The 19,922-nt window shown below is 56.1% G+C and overlaps 1 long non-coding RNA gene across 1 annotated transcript; it reads left to right on the forward strand.

Annotated features, from left to right (window-relative positions):
- The first annotated feature begins 14,618 nt into the window (after nt 1-14,618).
- LOC122679826 lies at nt 14,619-19,344 on the forward strand. The gene is made up of 3 exons (XR_006336553.1): nt 14,619-14,810; nt 18,551-18,707; nt 18,975-19,344. It is a non-coding gene; the product is annotated as an uncharacterized LOC122679826 (long non-coding RNA).
- The last annotated feature ends 578 nt before the right edge of the window (nt 19,345-19,922 follow it).

Raw genomic sequence — 19,922 nt, forward strand, 5'->3', positions numbered from 1 at the left:
TGCCCCCCACCCCTCACCTCATGCCCGGCTAGGCCAAAGACAAAGCAGCCGTGCAAAGTGGAACTGGGGGGCTGGCGTGGGAGGTACAGGGTGTGGGCAAGAATGAACCATGTGGAGGCTGGGCTGGGAGACCGACCTGGAGGCCCAGGGGCTGGTCATCGGTCTGAGGGCCTGGGGCTGGGAGGGTCAGGGCACACGCAAGTGAGGAGGGAGATCTGGGCATCAGGGGGGCAGGGGAGGAGGCGTTGCTGGCAAGACAGGTGCCGGACAGACTGACGCTCTCTGCCTCCCCCCACGAGGCCCCCAAGGTTGTTTCCCCTTCAGCCTGCCCCCGACACTCAGCATGCCAACTGCTGCCTCCCAACGCCCCCCTCCTCAAAGCTCCTCCACCCCCAGGGCCTCAGCGGTGCGTCCGTCCACCCTGCAGCCCGGTTCCCCAGAGCCCCCCTCCACCTGGCCTGTCCCCACCCACCCTCCTCCTCCTCTTCATCTGCCTTAGGCCCCAGCCCTGCCCCCTGGGGATCAGGGCAGACCAGTCCCTTCCCGGCTTGCCCAGCTGCCCGAGGCCACCCCTGTCCATCTGGGCCTAGCTGCACGGGTTGATTCCTGGGGCTCTCCCCCGGGAGTGCAGAGGGGTCCCTTTGTGTGGCAGAAGCTCAGGCCCGTGCCTCCTCAGTGTCTGATCCTGAGACCTTTCTGCTGCCCGAGTGTGTGCTCCTGTTACCCCTCATTTCACCTTCAGCAGCTCCCTCAGCACCCCGTCTCACGGGCAGACCAGGGCTGAGGCTGGGGAGCACCAGGAGTGCCCTCCTCCCCTGCTCCCCCCATCCCCTCCTCACCTCCCCTGCTTTCTCGTCCTCCCTCCCTACACCCAGGGCAGCCCCAGAGGTCCCTCAGGGGCTTGGGCGCCCAAACCCCAGCCTGCCCGGGAGGGTGGCTGTGGGCAACACCGTCCGCTCAGCAGGTCAGTACCTGCCCCACCCCAGGCCCTGCAGGGATAGAAGGGCTGGGGGAGCGGGGCCAGGGCCATAGACTGATGTCCGGAAGAAGCCTTAGCCCCTCTGCTAGGGCAGCAGGGGCCCCCCACCCCAGGCTCACAGGACCCCCTCTGGGCTCACGGGACCCTCCTCCCGGGCTCATGGGGCCTCCTCGGGCTCACAGGAACCCCCTGGGCTCACAGGACCCTCCTGAGCTCACAGGAACCCCATGGGCTCACGGGACCCCCCTCCTGGGCTCATGGGATGCCCCTGGGTTCACAGGATCCCCCCGGACTCATGGGACCCTGCCCCTGGACTTACAGGGCCTCCCCAGGCTCACAGGAACCCCTTGTGTTCACAGGACCCACTGTGGGCTCACCGGATCCCTGCCCCCAGGCTCAAGGGACCTCCCCCCAGGCTCACGGGACCCCCCCTGGGCTCACAGGAACCCACCCCTGGGCTCACAGTACCCCCCACCCCAGGTTCACAGGACAAGCCCCTGAGCTCATGGGACCACCCTGGGCTCACAGGACCCCCTGGGTTCACAGGACCCCTCCTAGGCTCATGGGAACCCTGGGCTCATAGGACCCCCCCATGGGCTCACAGGATGACCCCTAGGCTCACAGGACCCCCTCCTGGGTTCACAGGACCCACCCTGGGCTCACAGGACCCCCTCCTGGGTTCACAGGACCCCTCCTAGGCTCATGGGAACCCTGGGCTCATAGGGCCCCCCATGGGCTCACAGGATGCCCTCTGGGCTCACAGGACCCCCTCCTGGGTTCACAGGACCCACCCTGGGCTCACAGGACACCCTCCTGGGTTCACAGCGCCGCTGGGCTCACAGGCCCCACCAGGCTCACAGGATGCCCCTGGGCTCATAGGACCCCCCATGGGCTCACAGGACACCCCCTGGGTTCACAGGACAACCCCCCTGGGCTCACAGGACCCCCCCTGGGCTCACAGCGCCGCTGGGTTCACAGGCCCCACCAGGCTCACAGGCCAGCCCACAGCCTCCCAGCTCGGTTCCAGGCCCAGCCTCAGAGCACAGCAAGGAGAGCTCTGAACTGGATTACGGGCTGTGGTGGGGGTGGGGACACAGAGGTCCCCGCCCCCCCCCCACCCCGAGAAGGCGGTTTATTGAACTGCTTAAAGTGGAAAACTGCCTGGAGCAAAGCTGCCCTCTAGTCTCCTGACTCCCACGGCCCGATGCAGAGGCCAGGGCTGGGGTCGGGGTGAGGCAGACACACTGCCCACGGGGCCTCGGAGCTGCTCCTGGAAAAGCCAAAACCAGCGAGAACAGGAGGAGGCCGCCTGGCCAGGCCCTGGGGCATCCGCAGCCCCTGGACCCCAGACCTGCAGGCTGGCAATCTACCTTTGGCACGTGGCCCCGGGGATAGTGCGGGGAGCCAGGAGGGACGGCGACCCCCGCCCTGGCCCAGGCCCCAGCAGTCCCCTGTCCACGAGGTAGCTGAAGGATCCTGGTGAGACTTATGTGGGACCTTGACCCTCCTCAGGCTCAAAACCTTTCACGGTCCCCACCTCACCTGGAACAAAATCCCAGCTCTTCCGTGCGGCCCGTGAGGCCCTCAGGGACCAACCTGTCACCCCCCTTTTTTTAATATTTATTTTTATTAATTTGGCTGCACAGGGTCTTCACTGTGGCATGTGGGATCTAGTTCCCCACCCAGGGATCAAACCCAGGGCCCGAGCATTGAGAGATCAGAGTCTTAGCCACTGGACCACCAGGGGAGTCCCCTGTTACCCTTCTTGTGGACACAGACGTCAGTGGTGGCCAAGCTGGGTGCTCGCTGCAGTCTTCAGTGAGCAAGGAGAGAGGCAGGGAGGGGGAGGGGGGCACGCTCAGAAGAGAATGTTCTGAGACCCCCTACTTGGGGCCAGGAAGACCAAGCCCCCCATTCTCCGGCCCCCAGGACTGAGCCAGGACTGCGGAGATAGGTGGGGCAGGGTGAGGGATGGCAGATGACTGCAGGGGGTATGGGGCACAGGTGGCCGTGGGCGGGAGGAGGGGCCGCGGAGCCTGGACCTGAGCTCCTGGAGGGCAGGCTTGAGTGGACGCTGAGTGCTTGGAGAACAGGAGGGAGCAGCCGCCTTTGGGGGTAGCTTGGGGCTGGGTGCCCGCCGGCCTCTCTCGAACCCCAGCTCCAGCTCTGAGCAGCCACATCCACCTGAGCCCCGGCTTCAGTGACAATCAGGACATCGGGCGCTGCTCAGAGCGGACAGATGGGGAACTCCCTGCTCTGCGGAGGCTCAGCGGGTGTGTTTCCTTGTTTCAGCCTTCAGGAAAAACAGGCTGCCGCTGAGCAGTGCAGGGGCGGGCCTCCCCGGGGGTGGGGACCCCCTCTTTGGTTCCCCTACAGGGAGGACCTGGGAGTGGAGACAAGGCAAACGGAGGTGTGTGTGTGTGTGTGTGTGTGGTTCCAGGACCAGGAGGGGCCTTGAGAAGGGGGGACAAGGCAAACGGAGACGTGTGTGTGTGCCGGGCCCAGGAGAGGTCTTGAGAGGGGCCAGAGAGGGAGAGAGGCTCTTACCCAGCAAGGAGGATGCCTGAGGGGAGGAGCTGAAGAACCACAGTGAGCCCACCTGAAGGGGAGCCTTAGACCAGAAGGGTGGATGGCAGCCGTCCTGCGGGTGGACCCTGGGGCCTAGAGCTGGTAGGAGAAGCCCCTGGCAGCCCCTGAAGGTGGCCGCAGGCACTGCCTCCTGCTGCCCAGACCGGACCCCGAGCCCCTGCACAGACGGCGGGCGGACGTGTGCCAGGGCCTCAGCGGCTGGCCCTCTGCCTGAGGCACCCCAGCTCCGAGCCGGGATTTCCTGCCGTCTCTAGGTCACAGCCCCGCCACTCTCTTTGGCACCTCTGGGCGTCTGAAACCTCTCAGTACGGCCGACACCCTCGGCCGCCATGGCCTCTCCAGGGTAGTGGCTTAGAAACGGTTGGTTCTGCCCCTTTGGGTCGCTTTCAGCCTCTAGCCCTCCTTCGGCTCCTGTTCCTCGCAGCACTTAAAGACAAGCACTCCTGGAAACCAAGCCCAAGAACACAAAGTGGGTGTGAGAAGTGCTTTCCCCTCCTGGGGAACGATTTCCAAAGGAGTCTGCAAAGCAGAGTTTCCATGGGAACCCGTGCTGGTTACACTGGAAACCTTGGTGGGGCTGGGGTCTCCTTCATAGCAAGCGGCAGGACCTTGGTTCGGGGGGCGGGACCTTGGTGCGGGGGCCGAAACCAGGCACAGCTGTTGCCTTTTGGCCACCAGTCCTCACTCACCTGAAATTAAGCTACAGGCAAATCTGCCTCCCCACCGCCCCACATTCTAATTTAAAGGCCACACTCCGTTCCAAGGATGCCTCTGGGATTTCCAGGATGGATTTTTATGTCATTCAATAGTTTTCTTGGCAGACCACTCAGCAGGGAGGGGTGGGCTATGGCCTTGGTCCAGCCAGGCTGACAGCATCCTCTCTCCAGCCCGCCAGGGGATATCATTTGCCCGCCTGAGGGGCTTCTCCAGACAGAACCCAGACTCTGAGAGCTGGGGACATTGGCGGGAGGCGCTGAGACACCTTCCTTCCCAGGGTGCCTCCCTTGACCTACATTCAGAATTTTGGCCTCTGAGCCTTGGTGACGCGTGGGTCAGGCCTCTCTGGTTATGTGCTCAGTCCTGTCTGGCTCTTTTGCAACCCCATGGACCGTAGTCCACCAGGCTCCTCCTCTGTCCAAGGGATTTTCCAGGCAAGAATACTGGAGTGGATTGCCATTTCCTCCTCCAGGTGGTCTTCCCAACCCGGGGATTGAACCCGAGTCCCTGGCAGCTCTTGCATCGGCAGGTGGATTCTTTTAGGCTGAGCCACCTGGGAAGCCCAGGGTTAGCGTGGGTCAGGCTAACCATCACGACTGTCTGCACTTGGTGCCGGCGGGTGTTTTGTGTGTGTGTATCTCCGCAGGGGACACAGGCATATACTACAGTGAAACACCTAGACTCCAGCAAAGTGAATTCTCTTTGTTGTTCTTGCCACCTCCCAAACCTCCACCCAGTCCTCTCCCTGGAAGTAACCACTGGGTCATTTGGTCATATTCTCTTCTTCCAGGGTGTGTTTATGGCATCTGCACGCACAGATGCGTGTATACGAACATAAAATATATAGCGCTTGTGTGGGGTTCCGAGAAGCTGAAACGGGATCAGCTGTAGGTGTTGTTTGCTCCCGCTTTGTTTGAGCAGCCCCACGTGGTGGGGATCTGTCCCTACGTGACAGCACGTAGGAGCTGCCAGCCTCTTTAATTACAGCGAAGGGGTCTGCAGGACTGATGGATCCTAATTCAATCAGGCCCCGATTAATGCCCTTTCCAGTTGTTTATGATTTTCCAATCTCACAGGAGGTATTGCAGGGATCACCCTTGGATGTATCTGCAAAACTTTCTCCACGGGAAATGTTGGGAAGAAATTGCTCGGGCCCAGGGCGTGAACATTAACTATTTTAACAGACATGCCAAATCTCCATGCATGGAGGTTGTCCTGACTTCTACTGCTCAGGCTCTTTATCTACAATATCTCATTTAATCCTGAAAACATGCCACAAAGGGAGGGGGCTTGTCTCCCCATTTTACAGAAGCAGAAGCTAGAATTCAGAGCAGCTGCCTGGCTAAAGGTCACTTGGCACAGAAGGGCAGTGCTGGGCTGGCTGCTGTGTGCAGGGGAGTGGGCAGCGGGGGAAGCAGAAAAGAGCCAAGGAGGGACTCTGTGCCCCCAGGGCTGGGGGGGTGCCCATGAAGCGACAAATTTCCTTAAGAATATTGCTCAGAACTATGGGGATACGGCAGTGTCCTCCTGTCCCTCCGTGCTCTATTTCCTTGGGGAAACGAAGGCAGGTCAGTACGGGATGAAGCCAGGCCTATCCAGCAGCCGGTATCCAATGTGGGGCCTGGCTTCAGGCGGCCTGCGTGCTAGGATCCCAAACCTCCCCTGGAAATTTCCAGGCACAGCCTGCCTGGAGGTACGAGCTGCCTCTTGGAAGCCTTCTAATCTGGGGTAATGCTGCTGTAATTGGCATTGTTTTGCACTTGCAATCGTCTCGTTACCTGAAAACTCACTCACAGTGGCTATATCTGGAGAGGGTTTAATTTTAGCACTTTGTGAATCTTGAGAGGCTGAGGAGCCCAGGCTTTTTCTCCGTCATCCCCTCACCCCCATCCTGATTCCCCAGTGAATGCTACATTCCGGCAGATCTCTGTACCTGGCTCCCCACCAAGGTCCCCCCAACCCTGGCTGATGTGGGAACTGCTTTTCTCCCCAGTTCCCCCTCCCTCCCTCCCTTGAGCCCACCTGTAGAGTCTCCACTCCTCCTCTTTCCAGCCCGACCCGGTCTCTGACATCAAATTGATCTTCCCATAGCACAGATCTGACCGTGTCACTCCCCTCTCAAAAACCCTGCAGTACTTTACATTTATGGTCAATTCATTTCAATAAACAGGCCAAGATAATTCAATGGGAAGAACAGCTTTTTCAATTAACAGTGCTGGGAGAAATGGACATCCACATGAGAAAGGATGGAGCCCTGCCTTACAACCTGGAAAAAGCTCATAGTGCCTTCCACCGTCCACAGGTGGGAGGCTTGACCCCTCAGCTCTTACGACTCCTTCATTCCTTTGACATTTGTCCAGCTGTGACTATGTGCCAGGGCCCGTCCTGGGGCTGGAATATGAGACAGACAGTTCTGTCCTCATGGAGTCCATCAGCCTCCTTTCTGACCAGCTCCCACTGGTCCAAAGTCACCCCAACTGCTTTCCATGCTCCAGTCACAGCTGCTGCTACCCCTAGTGCCGAACTCCCCACCTCTGATCCTAGACTGGAGTTCCTGCTCAAATGCCACCTCTTCCAGGAAACCTTCCCTAACACGTCCTCCCCCGCCAAGCAGTTTCTTCATCTCTCCGACTGCTCTGACCTCCTTGCATTGAATCGGTTCACACACATCCCCAGGAGGCTTGAGCTTCCTGAATATGGCAAACCCCTTACTGGGTTCAATCCCTGGGTTGGGAAGATCCCCTGGAGAAAGGAAAGGCTACCCACTCCGGTATTCTGGCCTGGAGAATTCCATGGACAGTCCATGGGGTTGCAAATAGTCAGACCCAACTACGCGACTTGCACTTGTCTCTCTTTCCGTCTGACTCAAGAGCCTAAGAGCAATTTGTTTAAAGAATAAATGCAAATTTTGCTCTGCTGGTGATTTAGAGCTGGCTCTTCTTTAAAAAAAAAAAATTGTTTCTTTTTTTTGGCCGTGCTGGGTCTTCACTGCCGTGTAGGCTTTTCCGTAGCTGCAGGGAGCAGGAGCCGCTCTCCAGTTGTGGTGCAGGGGCTTCTCATTCTCCTGCTGAGGAGCGTGGCCTCTAGAGCAGGTAGGTTTCAGCAGTTTGTGGCTTCTGACCCCTAGAGCACAGGGTTAGCTGCCTCGCAGCATGTAGGAACTTCCCAGACCAGGGACGGAAACTGTGCCTCCCACGTGGGCAGCTGGATTCTTATGCACTCAGCCACGAGGGAAGCCCTAGGGCTGGTTCTTGCTGGAAAAGGGAGAATGATTTTTTCCCTCCAATTTTCAGCACCTGTAATTAGTACGTGACCCATGTTACCTACGTGAAAACTGGGAAAGACAGGTAGCTGCCTCCATACCTAGGAAGGGCAGGGCAATGAAAGTGCAGGTGTTGGAAAGGCAGCCCTCTTTTGTCTGATGGGAAGAGGCAAGCTCTGAGCTGGACTGCTGGAGGTGAAGCCCGTACACATCAGACAGGCCAGCAGCGGCCCCTCACCCCACCTCCCGGCTGTGGAGGCTGTCAGAAGCTCTAATCAATCGATGATGCTGATGCGGGCCTGTGGAGCATGCGGCAGGGGCCATGAGCCCTGGTAGGGTGGTTCTGATAATTCACCCCAGAAGCCTCTATCCCTGCCAGGGGATGCCTCGGCCAGCTCCGCGATGCCCTTCCTCCGCTGCCTCTAGTTTAGGCCAGACAACTCTGACCACGCGGGGCCCGGGACCGTCCAAGCAGTGGGCAGGGACTGAGCCCAGTGGGGAGAGAAGGGTGGGAACACTAGTGTCTAGGTTGGCTCACAGCCACCCTGTTAGTGTCTGGGTGGGTAAGAAAGGCTCTGGGGGCTCAGGCCTTTTAAGAACCCCTACTCTGGCTTCCTGGGAACGAGTCAGGATCCAGCCTCAAATGCCCCCCACTTGCTGCAGCAGCCCCACAATCTCCTGCTTCCTATGGGAGGGGGTTGCATTGTGTGTGTGGGGGTGGACAGGGCAAGGTTGCTTCTGGCTCCCGGGGTCTGTTAGGACAAGTCTGTGCAGTTGAGTCCCCAGGGGAAGGAGACTCTGGAGACAAGTGACCAGGTCCAGAAATAAAACTGGTAACCACGGTGATGCAAAGCAAGCCCCGAGCTCCCCTGCCTCAGCCTGTACTGTGGGTCATCCCAGCCTCCCTGGATCAGATGAGGAAGCTTGCAGGGGCTGAGGAGTTGACCCCAGGTTGGTCTGGCCCCTAGGCCAGAGCTCATTCTTGACATCTCAGTGCTGTAGGATGCTGTTGCCTTCTCCCTGGGTTCAAGCCCAGAGTTGGAGACTAAAGAGAGCTTTACGATGCTCCCCTAAAACTGCCCTGCAGGCACACACGTTCACGTACTCCTCCCTGAGACCTGGTCCGGCTCCACCCTCACCCCTCTGCCCCATCCTGCCCTGCCTTGCCCACTTTCCTGCTCGTCTTCCCTTATTTCTATAGTAGGGTCCTTCTGGAGTCTTCCACTCTCTCGTCTTTAAAATATTTATTTATTTATTTGGCTACATTAGGTCTTAGTTGCGGCATTCAGGGTCTTCAATCTTCGTTGCGGTATGCAGGATCTTTAGCTGCAGCATGTGGGATCTTGTTCCCTGATCAGGGATTGAATCTGGGCCCCCCTGCATTGGGGGCATGGAGTTTTAGCTACTGGACCACCAGGGAAGTCCTCTGGGGCCTCTCTTAACCTCCAGGCCCTGGCACATGCAGCTCCCTCCACCCAGTGGATGTTCCTTAAACACCTACTGAATTCTTGCCTGGAGCTAGGCACTGGGCTTCCCTGGTGGCTCAGAAGGTAAAGAATCTGCCTGCAATGCGGGAGACCCAGGTTCAATCCCTGGGCTGGGAAGATCCCCTGGAGAAGGGAATGGCAACCCAAGTCCCGTATTCTTGCCTGGAGAATCCCATGGACAGAGAAGCCTGGTAGGCTACAGTCCATGGAGTCACAAAGAGTCGGAGACGAGTGAGCGGCTAACGCCTTCACTTTTCTTTCAGGCACTGTTCCCGTTTCATAGACGAGGAAACTGAACATCAGAGAGCGGTAGCAACTTGCCCAAAGCCAGACAGCTGGCACACGGTGCTGCAGAGTTCAAGCCCCAAAGTAGCTTCAGAGCCTGTGATCGGAACCTTTTTGCTCAGTTGCCTTGGATGGTAGGCTGAATAATGGTTCCTCTTAAAATGTCCACTTTTGAATCCCTGGAATCCATGAATACTAACATGGCAAAGACTTTGCACTTGTGATTAAGGATTTTCAAATGGTGAGATTATCCTGGATTATTATACTCACAAGGGTCTTTATAAGAGAGATGCAGAAGGAGCTTACAGACATAAGGCAGAAGCCAGTGTGATGGTGGAAGGAGAGACAGAGATTTAGCGATGACACCTTCCTGGCTTTGAAGACGGACGTAGCTGCCGTGAGCCAAGGAATGCAGCCCTAGAAGCTGGAAAGGGCAATAAAATAGATTCTCTTCAAAGCCTCTGAAAGGGGCATGGCCCTGCAGACGCCTTGGTTTCAGCCTACTGAAGTCAATTTTGGATTTCTGGATTCCAGAAGTATAAAAGAAGTATACACTGCTTTGAGCTACCAGGTTTGGGGCAATTGGTTATGGCAACCGTAGGAGTCGGATGCCCTTTTCCTCCTGGAAGAGCTGATTCAGCCTCCCAGGCCCCTAGTCGGGCGCTCACACCCGCTGTGTGTTCCCTGTGATGACTCCTCACGGCTCTGACCCTGGAGGTTGCTGCAACCACAGCCCCTCTGCTCACCCCAGCCTGAGCCTCTCCTCTCACTCCCAGCACTGACCTTGCCAGGGTGGGATCACCCTCCAGTTGCCGAAGGACAGGCCCCAGCTCTAGGGCATGGCAGAGGAGGAAAATGAGGCTCAGAGAGGGTCAGTGAATGCCCGCGGTCACTCACCCGGCAAGGGGCAAAGCCAGATTTGAATCTGGGTCTGTCTGATAACAAAGCTGGTGCTCCCAACAACTCCTTTCCCGGTGGACACTCGGTAAATGTCCCTGAATGAGTGACAAGGCAGGCAGACAGTGGAACTCCAGGGAAAACACATCACGGGAAGGGCTATGAGATCCTGAGCAAGCTAAGGAAGGCTTCCTGGAAGAGGTGCCCTTGAAGGATGAGGGTGCTCCAGGCAGAGAACATCACGAGCAAAGGCCTGAAGACAGAAGGAGTGAGATAGCAGGGACGGTGAAGCACTGAGGGGAGCCTGGAGAGACGACGCCAGGCCCAGGTTGTGACGGGCCTTGGATAGCAGGCTGAAGCCTGAGGAGCCCACAGAGGTTGGGGAACAGGAGAGCAAAATCCCCCACATTGTTCTTTAGGTGGCTTTGTTCAACTGAGAGACTTTGGGGAGGGTGGCCTGTTCCATTTGGAGGCTGCTGAGATGGGTAAAAGCTTTGGGGTTGGGACTGAGACCAAGGAGATAGAGATTGGGACAGGGAACCAGACTTGAGAGCCACTTTGTGGAGGGTGGGGAGGGGGACAACGAGACCTGATGACCTACTGGTTGACTGATGTCCATACCCCCATCCAGTGGACAGAGGCTGGTGTCAGTAAACAGAACCAGTGAAAGTGCAATTGTGAGTCGCTCAGTCATGTCTGACTCTGGGCAACCCCATGGGCTGTAGCCCGCCAGGATCCTCTGTCCATAGAATTCTCCAAGCAAGAATACTGGAGTGGGTTGCTGTTTCCTCTCCAGGGGATCTTCCCGACCCAGGGATCAAACCTGGATCTCCTGCATTTCAGGCAGAACAAGAGCAGAGCAGCAATGCGGGGAGAAGTCCAGGTGGCCACCAGGGGGAGGTGTTCCAAAGGCAGCCGACACAAGGGGTCAGGAGACAGGCTGAGGCTGAAGACAGACGATGGGGAGAAACTGGGAAGGCTGGGGTGGCCACAGCGGCAGGAGGAATGAAGTAATCCAAGAAGGTGTGCTCAGAGGGTGACCAGGGCACCCATGAAGAACGACTCGCAAGAAACTGACACTTCTCCTCCTTGCCTGCTGCCCCTGGATGCCAACCCAGCACTCATCTGGGTCCCTGTGGAATGGGACCTTTCCTGGTGGGCTCCACTTTGGGAAAACCTGATAGCAAATTCCAAGCCAATAAGAGCAAATAAAAGAGGGGTGATTACTGACAAAAGGAGAGGGTACGCCACAGGGTGCCTCCAAACAGCATCTCCTCCAGTACGTTTTAAGTGCTCTATAGGTCATTAACTACTTGACAGAGACAGCCTGACACTTAAAGCAGAGGACTTTGCACCTCTGCCAGGGAAAAATCAATCAGAAATGAAGATAGAGCATCACTGGCGTTAAGATGTACTGGGTTGGCAAACGTGGTTTGATTTACACATAATTTTAAGGTCCTCTCCATTGTGTGAAGTGAGGTCATGGTATTTGAGGCCATTTATAAATCCAAAACTGAAGTTTGGAAATATTTAACCTCCCCTTGCCTTTTTGGGGGGTTGTTGTTAATGAAATATTTCAAAGATGGAAAAGTACTGAGACAGGCTTAATCTAAAGCCCACCACCTGATTCTGTCAAATAAAACTATACAGCTATGCCTGAAGCTTTTAAATATTACTTGTTTTTAAAATGTTTTGTTTGTTTGTTTCTCCTTCCTGCCTTTTCACATTCTATCTTCCAGCCCCACCACTTCAGGGAGACCTGAGGGCTGACCACCCACCCCTGTCTAAGATATCACTCCTTCCTCTGAAATCCAAGAGTAATTACTGCCTCTTTAATTAACTTGGCGATTAATCACCACCTGCTTGGGAAACAGCTTTTATTGTCCTTGTCGGTCTTGCATGTGGGATGCGGGTGGGGGTGGGAACCAAGCAGGCAGGAAAAGGGAAGGCAGGCTGGGCTCTCCTCAGGGTCCCAGGCTGAGCAGGGTCTGTTGGAAGGAAAGGCTTGATATTCAGGGGATCAGCTCCCTCCTGGCTCTGTTTAGGCGGCTGCCAGGCATCAGGAACTGAGATGAGCCAGAGATAAGCCCCAAAAGAGCAGTGGGTAGCTAGGAAGGTAATCTACCCCGGGCAGCCTCAGGGTCCCTACTCTTGCTGTTCCTGTCTGACCAGAATGGTCCTTCCTCACTGGGCCTTACAGGTTGAATTGTGTCCCCTCAAAAGATAGGTTTGAAACCCTAACCGCCAGTACCTGTGAATGTAACCTGATTTGGAAATAGGGTCTTTTCGGATGTGATGACATTAAGATGAGGTCATACTGGATTAGAGTAGGCCCTGAATCCAATGACTGGCATCCTTACAAGAAATCCATATGAAGACAGAGACTCAGGGAGAACTTGCTGTGCCACCAAGCTGGCTCCTCTGCAAACCTGAACCTGGCTGCTAAGGGTCTCAGCCTTTATCTGATCGATTAACACCCCCTACCCTGGTGGCTCAGTGGTAAAGAATCTGCCTGCCCATGCAGGAGACACAGGAGATGCGGGTTCAATCCCTGGGTTGTGACGATCCCCTGGAGGAGGAAATGGCAACCCACCCCAGTATTCTTGCCTCAGAAATCCCATGGACAGAGGAGCCTGGTGGGCTACAGTCGGTGGGGTCACAAAGAGTCGGACATGACTGAGCACACATGCATGGTAATTCTAATCCTAGCACACCCAACTCCAGGAGCAGCTCCTACATCCTCCATTGTTAGGGGAAGCCTTCTCCCCACCTTATATCAGAGACCACCCCGCAATCAAAATGACTCTCTTGGGAAGCAGGGTGTTCCCAAGAATTGCTCTTCCCCCAGAACAACATGCCTGCTCAAGTCAGTTTGCTTAATGAGAACCCCTAGGCCCCCCCAAGAAAATCCTCCCACATGGCCCCAAACCCTCAGAAGTGGGCAAGGTACCCGCAAGGTACCCCTGGTTTGAACAGAGTGCTTTTTACTTCCCCTGTGATTAGAGGGGAGGGGTGGTAAGGGAGGGAGAGGGGACAGCAGGCAACCAGGATTTTAACATGAAGCCCGAGCTGTCTCATTCTTACTGCCAAGCACAGCAGCACAGTATAATCTGTTCACAGAAACAATTCATCTTCTAACCCATGTTCGGCTCTAACCCAACACTGTCTTTTGACAGATGGGAAACAGGCCTGGACACCTCATGGGGATTCGCTGTGTAGGGATCTGAAGTCCACTGATGTAAGCACGTCCCAAGTGACAGCGTTTCTCAGTGCCTCAGTCTCCCCATTCTGGTGGTTTAGTCGCTAAGTCAGTCCGACTCTTGCAACCCCATGGACTATAGTCTGCCAGGTTCCTCTGTCCATGGGATTCTCCAAGCAAGAATACTGGAATGGGTTGCCATTTCCTTCTCCATGGGATCTTCTTGAACCAGGGATCGAACCCTGGTCTCCTGCCTTGCAGGCAGGTTCTTTACCAACTGAGCTACAAGGGAAGCCCAAGCTGGGGGCTAGCAGAGGATGGATTCGATCCATCAACCTCTGGGTTATGGGCCCAGCATGCTTCCACTGCGCCACGCTGCTCTACCTCCCCCTCTAGAAGAACATTAATACCCTCTTCTAGGGATGTTCCCAGCCTTAACAATAGCTCTAGAAACCTATATGTACATTTTCCATGAATTCAATCAACAAACACGTTTTGAGCACCTCCAGAGTACCAGGTCCTGGGGATACAGTGGTGAGCATCACAAACCCGGTGTCCTGACTTCAAGGTGCTACCGATTTGGTCAATTCAGTCTCTCAGTAGTGTCCGATTCTTTGCGACCCGATGGACTGCAGCACGCCAGGCCTCCCTGTCCATCGCCAACTCCCGGAGCTTGCTCAAATTCATGTCCATCGAGTCGGTGATGCCATCCAACCATCTCATCCTCTGTCGTCCCCTTCTCCTCCAGCCTTCAATCTTTCCCAGCATCAAGATCTTTTCCAGTAAGTCAGTTCTTCGCATCGAGTGGCCTATTTGGTAGAAAAGGACAAAGAAAAGCATTACCTTCGAGATAGTTAAGTGTTAACTACAGAGTGTACAGAAGCAGTGAGGAAAAGGCTACAAATCTCAGGAGGACCCAAAAGAGTAGTGGCGGCTACAGGAAAAAAAAAAGGCAAAGAATGGATCCCTGTAACCCTCTACTCTTCTTTGCCTTAACCAATCAGGCGTCAGCATCGCCGGACCGGCCGACCAATCAGAAGCCGGAACAGGAGCTCTAGTCGCCGGCAGAGGCTTCCCCGGGGAGTGTGGCCAGAGCCCGGGTGCCCCGCCCCACCCCGCCCGGCCCCGCCCCCATGGCGCTGGGCCCCGCCCAGACCACGCCCAAGGCCCGCCCCGCCGCGGCCAGCGGTGCCTGCCCGGGAGTCCCCTGGCCAGCGGCCGGCTGCTGGAGCCGAGTATTGTCTTAAACGCCGAAAAAAGAAGAAAGGCGGGAGGGTGGGGAACTGCCAAGTGACCGGGAGAGGATTTATAACATGTTCTTTCACCATCGACAATATTGCGCAATGTATGAAAGAGACGGTATCGCCTGGACAGGAGCGTGAGGGCGCGGGCAAGGTAAGCCGCCCCCGGCCGGCTGGTCTGGGCGTGGAGGGCACCAGGAGGAGATCCGGGCTCACCTCTTACGCTGAGCCGCTGTCTTTCGCGGGGATCTGCGTGCAGGTCCGCGCTCTGGAGGGTCTCGTGCGCCTTGAGCAGTGTGGACGCGGCCCCAAGAGCTACGGTGTCTCCGAGGAGAGGTGGACGCGGCTCCCTTAGCTGAGACGTGTCCAGTGACCTGGGGGGACTGCCGAAGTGGTGTAAACGAGAGCAGGGGAGCCGGCTGAGGCGTCCCCCCACCCCGAAATCCCGAGGTCGTCGATACTGATCCCTAAGTCCTCCTAACTCTTGGCGAGTGAGACTGGAGACTCGGACTATGACTGAGCCAGCGACCCGGGGGCAGGTGAGGCCGTGGACACGCGCCGTAGAACCACGAGCAGGTGTAGACGCGAGCGGGTGGCAGACGCAGAAAGTTTGCCAGAGCGTGCGGCGCCGGCGGCGCAGAGGGAGGGTCCACGCTGGGGCAGGGCCCCCCCGCCCCCCGCAACCTCCGCCACCGCCGTGGGTCTCGGCCGCTTCCCCTGGCTCGAGGCGCCCTCGGGGGAACCCTGGACCCCAGCCTCAGGAGTGACTGAACCGAGCCCTAGAGGAAAACCAGAGATTGATTTCGAGCCTCTTGGGCACACCTGTTCTGTCTCCGCGGGAGCTTGGGGCATCTGCTTGTCACCTGGGAGGAATCTGAGGGGCAGAGGCTGGCCTGGTGTCCAGACACACGCTGGTCATCAGCCTAGGGGACACAAACCCGTCTGGTCCATGCCCGGAGCCCTGCTCCTTCTCTCCTTCCACTTCTGCCTTAGGGAGGAGAAAGGGTGCCGGGCTGCTGGTGCTGGGGTGCAGAAGAAACCTGGGGGTGGGGTGTAGGGAGTCCCTGGATCTGCCTCCCACTGCCTCTCAGGGGCTCCGGGTGACCCCACAGGTTCACGCAAGGGAATGAATGGAGGAAGGAAGGCAATGGTGAGAGGCGGAGTATTGGGCAGGTGATGTGAGTGCTCACATGCCTCGACCCCAGGGGAGCGCTGTCTGGTGCAGATCAAGTCGGGCAGGGCATCCCTGTGACACTCCTCCGGAGGAGAAGGAAGACACCCAACCCCAGTCTCTGCCACCGGGGAAGAGCAGAAGGGGGCCCACCGTCTGGAGGAGATGCTGGTCGGTCCAGGGTGGTTCTTGGGGGTAGCTCTGTCTCACCTCCCACTACTCTCTGTGCTTTCCACCCCTCCCCCCGTTCTGACTCCTCCTGTGTCTCTGTGATTCCTCCTACCACAGGTCCTTTGCACATGTTTACATTTTTTTTTTTTTGACCAACAAGTAGTCATCAAACATCTACCATGTCCCAAGCACAGGCAATTCAGTGGCAAACAGGGCACACCTCTGGCCTCTCGGGGACTTCCAGACTATTGCAGGGAAACAGATGGTGAAGAAGAATCAGGAAAGGAATGGGGACAGGAGGCAACCTTGAGTGGCCATCAGGAAAGGCTCCTCTACAGAGGTGACGTGAGTCGGAAGGGTTAATGCTTCATCATCAGTCACCTCCTCCAAGAGGCCTTCCTTGATCTCCCCTGACTCGACACTTCCCCTATGATGCACTCTCCTAGCCTGGGAACCCCTCCTTCCAGGGACATTTTTATGGCATTACTGGGTTAATGTTTGACTCCTCCAATCGGTTGTAAGTGCCAGGAGGGCAGGAGCTGAGTCTCAGGGTGTTTGTAGGCAAATCAAATAAAGGATGAGTAGAATTTTCCCAGAAAAACGGGAGCTGCTCAGCCAGATCAGTCACCCAGATGGCAGAAATTTTTCTTTCCTCTTCCCTGGCCTGGGTCCTGGGCTCCACACCCCATTTGCTATCCACAGAAACAAATGAAAAGAAACCAGCAGGCTTGGTGAGGAAGAGGGCAGGGAGAGGCCTGGCACGGATAGCCCGCTGAAGTGCCAAGGCTGGCCCTTGGGAAGCGAAGAGACTCTCGGGGCGGGGGGGGGGGCACCTGGGGACAGGTGAGTGTCTTTTTCTCTGAGCTCAGACCAGCCTACCCTCATTTGTGTGTCCCAGCTCTGGGAGGCTTGGCTTCCTTCAAATCCCACTCTGGGAGAAGGTGGGGTCGAGGGCCGGGGTACAGGGCCACGTTAACCGCCCTCCTCCCCCACATCTTGGACAGACAGGACCCAGAGTCAGGCCTCTGGGCCACAGATAGCAGCCCAGGTAATCTGTGGTTCATTTAAATTCCGGGCTGGAAAGGAGGAATCAGGCTTAGAGGGCCAACTCTTACTTTCATTTTTTTATAGTTTCTGTCCTCAGTGAATTTCTCCCTCCCGGGGCTCTTCAGACCTGTGCGCCTAGCAGCTTTCTGGTGGTAGATTACCGCTGTCACAGACGCCTGACAAAGCTTTTAGCACCCCCCCCCACCCCCCACTTCAGGGGAATGAGTGGCCTCCACGCACAGCTAGACAGTGTCTGCATGCTTTACTGAGGCTCCGGCAGGGATGGGAAGAAAACTGAAAACGGCTCCCCACCCCACCCCCCCCCTCCCCGGCCCTCCTGACTGGAGTCGCTTTAAAAAATTAATTTGCAATGATTTAATCCATTCTGTTCTATGGGGATCACCAGCATTTTAAAGATGTATTTAAATCAGATCACTGTTCCCCATTAAACCTTCACTGCCTCCCCCCACCCAGCAGAAAGAGCACTGGATTTGGAGTCAGTGGTTCACTGCCAAGTTCTGCAAATGACTGGGCTGTGTGACCTTGGGCAAATTGCTTAACCTCTCTGCACCTCCATTGGCTCCTCTGGAAACTGAGGTTAATGTTAATCCTCCCCTCACAGGGTGTTGCGAGGATTAAATTAGATAACGTTCGGGGAAGAGCCACGCAGTGCCAGGCCTGTGTTTTCCGTTCCCCCAGTACTAGCTGTCCCTCTAATGAGCCTGGTGACCTTGGGCGGGCCACTCAGCCGCTCCTGGCCTTCGATTTCTGCATCTGAAAAGCTCAGGGGTTGCCCTAGGAGAGGATGCCACTGAACGCCCCACCTCCAATCCTGAGCCCCCACTCAACTCCTCCTGCCCTCTGTCAGACACCCCCCACTCCCAGTCCTCACCACCCCCTTCCTTGTTATCGAAGCTCTCAGTTCTAATTGGAAAGGGTTCCCCCTCCCCAGCTGCCTCTCCTCCTGGCTCCCTGTGAAGTTGCAGAGCTGGGACCCCAGGGGCCTGCAGTTCTTGGCTCTTTTTCAGGAGCAATTAGCCACAAGCCTTGGAGGTGGCCTCCGTGGGCGTGTGGCCAGGCCACTGGAAGCCAGGACTCTGCTCCGTCTGTGGCCTGCAGGGCTCCCCCAGGCGCTGGGGTCCCCATTGCCAGTGGCGGGGAGGCAGAGTCCTTGGCAGAACCATTTCCATTTCTGTACTTTATGACTCCTTGAAGCCCTGAGTCTGAGTGTAAATTAGTTCTACCCTGTGCTTTTGTTGGCAACTGTCTGTTCCTTGGAAGCGAGGGGCTTTGTCAGGAAGAACAAAGCTGTTTGGTGTTTTTCTGATTTGGGGGAAGCGAGCTCCTGGGGGAGGGCTCATCGCTTCTCAGTATCAGGCGAGAGTCCTTGGTTCTCAGACTCCTCGGTTTTGTTTGGGGTTTTTAACTCCTATGGCTTCAGAGTCACATATGTTTGTGTGTGTGTGTTGGCTGAGGGATTTTTTTTCCGCCTTTTTGGCTTGCAGAGTGTATTCCGTGGAAGCTAATTCCAGGGACTGAACTTTTCAAATCACTGCTTCAACAGCTTTTAAAAATCTGGACCTAGTTATGCCTGTCATCCATGTGTAAAGATTTAGAAAAAAAATTCCAAACCCGAGGGTGGACACTTGCTGGAGACCTGAGGTCAGAGCCGAAATGTCAAATGCCTCTTGGGACGGGAGGGGACTAGAAGGGAACGCGGTCTGCTCGATGCCAGACATCTGGATATTTCGAAAACATCTGGGTGGCTGGATTTTTCAGGTTTCTGCCTGACATTTAATATCACAAACATTGAAGCTGCCTCCCGTCCCCATGTCCCCCGCGCACCCCCCACTGCCTCCCAAACACACACCCAACCCCTTCCCTCCCCTTCCTGACGGTAAGAAACATCCATTCTTTCCAATTCCCCAGCGTTTCCCCCCTACCGGAAATCTGATGGGCTTATGACATCATGGCTGGCTGCTGAGCGATGAAGTGGATGCCACAAAGAAATCCGACATATCAGATGGATTCTGTAATCAGTTTCCCTCCGGCTGTAGTAACAGGCGCGAAGTCAGGAGGATCTGAGCTTTGTTTAAAAAACAAAAAATAGAACTAAGACTTAACCTGTATTCAATACATTTTTTTTTTTCAAAAGCGAACAGACCTTTTGGACATCATCCTATTTGAATAGAAATGCTGGTTTTTATGAAATGAAAGTGGCTAATAAACCAGACCTGAAACTGCCTGGGAATGCATGTTCCATCTCTGTTGAGTTTTTGTGTGTCCTTATTCACTAATAAAGGAGGAACTGGAGATGTTTTCTCTCTTCGTTATTCAAATGGGATAGCTTTTTTTTTTTTTGGAAGCCAATAAAATTCACTGGGTAAATTGCTGGTTTATGTTTTTCTAGGAATCCATTTTTATGGAGTGACCTTGGACCTGACCCGGTCTGCAAACATTGTGTTTCCCTCTGCTGGTTTTTCTGGCTGTGAAACTGTTAAGTGGATGCAGTTAAGCCTGCTTTTCAGTCTCTGCAGGGAAGGGCTGGGACCTGGTGGGCCAGGTCAGTTCGGGGATGAAAAGCCACTTTGAGAGGACAGAGCAGGGGAAGAGGCAGTAAAGGGGGCTGGGACCTGAGCCCCAGGGCAGCTCGGCAGGAGGAGTCCACCGTCTCCCCCATCCTCCCAAAGGGGAGCGAGGGACCTCAGAAATGACTCCTGACTGAGGCAGCTCACCCGATGCAGGCTCGGGTTAAAGGAAGCTCAGGCTTCCCGGTGCTATGCCTGCCAGGCCCCTCATGTGGGCACGTGGGTCTCACGGACCAGGGTTGGAGTCTCAGCTCCTTGGTGGACAAGCTGTGGGGCCCTTGACCTTGCA

This window comes from Cervus elaphus, chromosome 22 (genome assembly GCF_910594005.1).
Source record: "Cervus elaphus chromosome 22, mCerEla1.1, whole genome shotgun sequence".
Taxonomy (NCBI): domain Eukaryota; kingdom Metazoa; phylum Chordata; class Mammalia; order Artiodactyla; family Cervidae; genus Cervus; species Cervus elaphus.